This window comes from Cupressus sempervirens, chromosome 5 (genome assembly GCF_028749045.1).
Source record: "Cupressus sempervirens isolate cs-2001-9-10 chromosome 5, ASM2874904v1, whole genome shotgun sequence".
Lineage (NCBI taxonomy): Eukaryota > Viridiplantae > Streptophyta > Pinopsida > Cupressales > Cupressaceae > Cupressus > Cupressus sempervirens.
This window is the reverse complement of record NC_143122.1, coordinates 687,314,537-687,321,541: the sequence shown is the minus strand read 5'-3', so window position 1 is coordinate 687,321,541 and position 7,005 is coordinate 687,314,537. Positions and strand designations below refer to the sequence as shown.

The following is a 7,005-nucleotide window of genomic DNA, read 5'->3' as shown; positions in this document are numbered from 1 at the left end:
AAATCTCATTTTTTTCAAATTCATATTAAACAACTACTTTGAAAAAAAGAATCTAGTAATTATAGCTCACCTATGCCAAATGGAACACTCTTTCAACATCTACATTCTCAGGAGAAACACCTCCTTGGGAAATAAGGTGACAAATTGCAATAGAAACTATAGAGGGCATAGCATACATGCATCGAGAAGCTTTTTAGCCTATTTTCCATCGTGACATCAAATCTTCAAACATTTTGCTAGATGACACATTTACACCAAAAGTAGCAAACTTTGGTATTTCTCAACTAAGATCTTTTGATGAAACTCATTTGAGTACCATGTTTCCATTAGGAATTCTAGGGTATGTAGATCCAAAGTTTGTGAGGACTAACCAGTTTACAAATAAAAGTGATGTTTATAGTTTTGATGTGGTTTTGATGGAGCTTCTCACTGGTCTATGACCTTTTTTTTTTGTAAAAGGATCTATGTGTACTTTGTATGACCATTTCCTATCTACCATTAATGACAGTCACCTTTCAGAAATCTTGGATCATAATGTGGTGAAAGAGGACAATCAAGGGAAAATGTGGAAAATGGCAATGTTGGCCAAAGCATGGAAATCTTTGTTATTGCAAACTCATATTTTCAAGCTCTTATAAACAAGAGCACTTTTTCATTACATTCTCATAATCCTTTGCCATGGATGCTCTTTATATAAATAGATACCTGAACACTACATTGTAAACCCTAATTCTTTTTAAGTTAAATGAGAATAAGAACCTTAGATAATTTTCAGATTTAGATTTTGCAACTTCATTAAACAAAGAGCACATTATAATGAATTGGAATCTCTACCATGCAATGTGCTTGTATGAAAATTGCTTTTAGTGAAACAGGATAATCTATATTAATTTCAAATTCAAATTTTATAGCTACCCTAATCTCCAAGAGTCCACAGTTGAAATCAACAAATGTAAAACTAAAAAATGCAATACTCAATAGTTCATTGAATAAAAAAATTGGTAAACACATTTTAAAACATAGATTGCTTACAAGGGATAAAGAATCTAGTTGCCCATATGGAAAACCCCACATTTTTGGCGTTGAGGTCCATCAATATACATAATAAAACATCTACCCCTAAGTTGTTGGTTCAGGATCTTATGAGTACATAAACAAACCATCCAATAGTCTCTAAACATTTCTATCACCATGATTACCTTCACTCTGAGCATTAGGGTTTTCTTCCAGTAAACTGTTTGCCTCTTTCTCTCCATCCAAAACCTATTTCTCAGATTGCTTACCATTTAGCAACTACAATTTCAAATGATTGTAAAAAAAAAACCCCAAAAAGGCCAAAAAATACCCAACAAATTAACCCATGTAACCCTAGCCTTGATCACTAACTATGAAATGGCAATAAGAATCCAATCCTTCACCGCACCCACAACATTCATAGTTATGGAAAATATTTTACCCACAAGAAGAAACACTGCCAAGTTAAACAAGAAGGCACAAAGACGATTGGTGGTAAAGAGTTTGATATCAAGATAAAAGGAAGAAGAGACTACTAAAACTGAATACTCAACTTCAGCCCAAGGAATACTTAAGGGGAAACATAGTAATTCCATTAGCAATTGGAAGTGTAGTAATAGGATTCAATGTAATTCCATTAGTGGTGAGAAGAATCTATTCAAAACCAACCTCATTGCTTCAAAAACAATGACACCAAGCTGCAACAAGACCCCCCAATACATTGAAATGTGCCTATCATAAAAAGTTAAAATTGAAACTGAAAGCAAATTTGCATCTCTAGAGCTGAAAAATGAAACTAAAAGAAAATCTCCATCTCCAACACCAACATTACAACATGCATTGATCATACACAAATTCTACTGTGGGCAATCATCCTCTATTATCTTCTCATTTTGCCTCCACTATCTTGAATGATCCAGAATATGATGGAAGGGAAAAAAATTTGTGGATAGGAAAAGATTAGATGTTTCCAGAGATATGCATTAATTACAACCACCAACTAATGGTAGATTTTTTTAGAAGTTTATAAAAAAGCCTAAAGTTGAGGAAAAAAATATTTTATTAAGATAAGTAGATATTACAAACTATTACACTCATGACTATTTATTGTACTAGCTAATAAGAAGACAAATAAAAGATTTTAATTAAATTTCACTAAAGATATGAAAATTAGAAACATTATAAAAGTACAAAGAATGACAAAAATTCTATATTTTGATTGGTTGAAGAAAAAAATAGAATAGCATTCACGGAATGTTATAGTTTCCTACCTATGGTGGGAGCTAATAATTAAACTTAACTATGGTAATTTTTCCCAAAAATAAGATTTATATAATAAAAAAATTGATAAGACACATGAAATTATGGTGGTAATTTTACAAATACCTACTTGATGATGTGTAAACCTAGTGATATACAAGTTGACAAACCTAATCTGTAGAGGAAAACATATTAAAAAGGTGGAAAATGGAGTTCTTGAGTCTCATCATTTTTATACAATGGAAAATTAGCCAGCCACATCCTTGGACTACTCACTTACCAAACCAACACTAACTTAGGTTATTTGAATTTAATGCATGTCAATCATTTTAGAAGTATTTTGTTATTTTCTAGGTGGTTAGCCACTTATTTGCACACCATCTTGGTGCATTTCCCCTTACATAAGGGTACACATGTACCTTGACATTCTAAAGTATTTGAGGAATATGGATAATATTGTTGAGATAATGGGTGTTGCACACATTGCATAATATTGTTATTTTATTATTTTATTTTATTATGTAATGTTGTACCTAGATGGACGTGCAACATGTAAAGATTCCCATGGAATATTCTTAATGAGTTGTATTGTAACATTGTGATAATATTTCATGTAATTATTTAATATTGGGGAAAATAATTAAATGCCCAATATTAAATGTGGGGTCAGTGGGTTAGGTAGCACATGGGTTTTAGCACATGGTTTATGTAATACCACTTAGTGGTTTTGTGGGACTTGCTTCTATATAAGCAGCCACAAGGGTAGTTTTTGTAGAGTGAGAGTTACAAGGAGAAGACAAAAGGCAAGAGTCGAGCAGGACAAGGCTTGACAGGTTAGCCAAGGGAGCATTTGTGAAGGTTGAAAGCATGGCATGGGATGTGTGGATTCATGCGTGTTCACATAGTTTTCTCGGTTGTGGCTATGGCCATGAAGGCTTCCATGGTTGTATGGCAATGGTATTTTTGCTGAATATAATATGGTGATGGATGCTTTTGGAGGCTGGGTTTTTCCCTCAATGAGGGTTTCCCAGGGTATATCTTGTGTCACAATTTTGTGGGTATGTTGTCTAATTCTCTTGCATGTGGATTTTAATTTCGTGTTTATTTTAGATCTATTATGGGTTATGTGAAAACGGTTATTATTTCTTTGTTGCCAAGTTTCCTTACAAATATTGACCATGTTTTAGCAAAATGTAGAGATATAGAGTGCTTATTTACTTCATTACACATTTTAGGACTAAAAAACAAGTCAAGCTAAATATGAACACATGATCCAATTTCCCGCCCAAACACCATAGTAAAGATTTGGTTCAAATTTGGACCAAAACCTTAGGGAAAAAATGTACTAGGATTTTTTTAAATCCTAGGGAGATAAAGATATGGGATTTATGTAGTAAAAGAACCTAAATTCAAAAGGTAAGTTGGGGAGCTAAGATAGATAAAGAATTAGGGGTGGATAAATAGTTGGATAGAGGATTATAAATATTAAATCGTGAAATTATAAAAATGTGGTGTAGTTGACCATTCAACTATGGGTGCTAAATTTTTAGGATGATAACTATATCTAAGAACCTAGATTTGAATATGTCCAATCTTTTTTGGTCTATGATCATAAATGTACAAGGATGAGTTTTGATTGTGAGCGACAACTTGATTCTAGTACCGACTTTAATCAATGATGATGTTATACTCATTTATTTAATGGTGGGTATAAAAATAATGTTGTGCAAGTATGAGATAATGTATGGAGGCAAGGATAAAATATAGGTCATATGAAAGTGAAATATTTAGAAATATTACAAGAGGGTCTAAGGGAAAGTGAATGACTTGTGTCAAAAAGGAAATATAGATACCAAAGCCCTTGAGACAAGAAAAAGGGCAAGACCATGAATTTCAAGTTCAATTTGATGTTAATACCACTTTGATAAGGCATAAAATCTCTAAATATAATCATAAAAGACTTAAAGATAGTCAAATTATCATCAACTTGCATTAGAATAGGGTATACAACATGCTTAAGTATTAACTTCAACTAGTTTAAGAGATAAGTGTGATACCAAGAAGTAGGTTGGATAGTGACATAGTGATTGCAAAATAAAAGTAAATGGTTGATAAATAAAGAGATGATGTAAAGTATAGTTGGAAAATATTATGAAAAGGGGACTTCCAACAAGGACAAGAAGATTCCTAGGAAAGAATGATTGAGTGAAAAATATGCATAAGAAAAAATGTCCATATAATGCAAACAAACATGTATGAGGGTTTGTAAGGTTTGAAAAATGTGTTGGCATTTAATGCAAGTGATTTGTATCCAAATCCTATGTTGTATCGTCATTACTGGAAACATGTTTTGTTCAAGCATTTGGATTAGATTTACCATTACAGTTGAAGAGTTAGAGTAGAAAATTGTCAAAGTTTCTAGGCAATAGGTGAATTACCAATATTCTAGTGCCACTGAGTCAAATGTGACTATCAAGATTGAGTTTTAAGATGCATGATTATAGATTTATCATCTATAAAAGCATATCTAAGTGTGTTTATGAACTCACAAGTTAAGGTAAAGATTTATAGGGTTATTAAGGATTTTAGTGATGCTTCGATGAAGAACAAGAGACATGAACAATTGTGTTTTATTGGTCAATTGATTAGTCATATTACCATTTTAAAAAATAATTTTCATGTTTAGAGATGACCTTGTAGATTTCAGAGTTAAGTTTTTTCATAGTCAGTGTAAACATTTAGATGGTAGGATGACCCAATTTAAGGTGGTGCAAATTGTGTTACCAAACCTATAAAGAGTTATTATAAATCAAGGATGAAATCAGGTTTTTGTGTGGTGAAGAATTTGTGACTTCTAAGGAATTTTTATTGATGCATAAAGTGAAGAGTACTCAAAGCTAAAGTGGATATGTATGTCAAGAAGTGTCATATTCAAGTCAATTCATCTTGGGTCTATCTCAAGGAAATTCGTAGTATGTATTTAGATTAAATCCTCTAGTGAGGTGACTCCTAATAGGGTGAGAAGGGTACTAATAGGACTTGAAGATTAATTTACTTTAGCCAGGCGACTTTTAGAGGGATTTTAAAATTCCTTAACAAGGTTTCTTAACAAAATTTTGATACTAGCTGGTAACTAGGTTAATGATACTCTTAACTAGGTATACCTTAAAGGGTGTGGTAATTGCTCCTAATATGAAAAATTGCATTAGTACATTAGTGGAACTTTATGGCTATCATCCCCCCACATGGTTTCACCCTCTAATAAGGGTTTTCATGGGGGAAATATTGTGTCCAATATTTTATGTCCGTGAACACTCTATGTGCTTGACTTGGATGTGATATTTTCTATTGCATGATTTTTATTTTTAAATTTATTTAAGAAGTTTTCTGGTTGGTATTTTGGATGCACTAAATCACCCTCCCCCCTGCCTAGCAATTAGTATTAAAGCCATGTTTCCTTGACAAAGCCTAATAACTTGGGTGAGATCCTTAAGAAAGACACAAAGATTTATAAGTACAAAAGGTAACTAGCAAAAGAAGGCAATCAATAAACTGAAGGATCGACTGAAGACATCCATTGCTAAAATACTAGAGCTTTGTGAGAAACTGAATGAGATACAAGACTCCATTAACCACCTATTAGAACATGGATCTAAATAATATGAGGAAGATATTGAAGGTTTAATGAAGGAAAATGAGAAGCCAAATAAAGAAAATGAAAAGATAAGGAAGTATATTGAAGGTCAAGAAATTAGGATATGTGAAGAGATGGAAGAAAGAAGAGTTTCAGAGGATGCAAGGAAAATTACATAAAAAGCCAATATATTTTGTAAGAATCCCTAAAAGACAAAAGACAATGATCTATTCAAGATTTGACAAGAAATTACCATAATGCATGAAAGGATCTATGATATAGGTGAAGAAACCAATAGATCCTAAGTGCAAATGAAATATTGAGGGATGAGAATGAGAAGGTGAAGAGTGACCCGAAAATTGAAAAGGATGTCAATAAGAAACTAAAGAAGCATGATGAAAGTTTAGAAAAGTTGTAATAATAAGTCCCAATATAGGAACCAATAAAAATATGGAACCTTTCTCCTGTTTACAATTGGACCATATTTCAATTTACCACTTGATTCATCCATCTATATCCAAATAATAAGGTTCTAAAGCCTCTAAAGCCCTATGGAAGAGCTATAATTTAAGCAAAACTACAACATCCTACCACCTACTTAGCTAATCCAAAAAATTACAATACCCAATTAGCAAATTATAAATTCCAAACTAGATCAATAAATGTAGTCACAATAACAATGAGAATTTAAATAAGGGAAAAACATCCCAGAGAATAAACTTGACGAGCATTTACAAATGGGTATTTGATAAATCTTATGAATTGTTGCAATTACTAGAAATTCAAAAGAGACATTTAAACTCAAGTCTCCACCTTTGAAACTATGTCGCAAAATTATCTAATAATCTATAATTTCTTTGCCTTATTCATCGCTTCCATCTCTTTTCTATATTCTTGCCTCTATACTACTTCTCCCCTAACACCAAGCAACTTGGAAACCATAGACATATAAAATGAATGGACTAGCACACATGTGTGCAAAATGTTGAAGCACACCCAACTACACCCAACCGCGTGATTTTTTTCAAGGTTTCCACATGACCATGGTTCCTAGGTGCATGGACTATTAATGTTTTTCCTAAAAAAATGAAGCTAGA

General features: G+C 32.5%; 1 pseudogene; it reads right to left on the bottom strand.

The window, feature by feature from the left end:
- Positions 1 to 1,263: 1,263 nt before the first annotated feature.
- Positions 1,264 to 1,862, bottom strand: LOC149557815 (putative sugar phosphate/phosphate translocator At2g25520 pseudogene; annotated as a pseudogene).
- Positions 1,863 to 7,005: the final 5,143 nt, after the last annotated feature.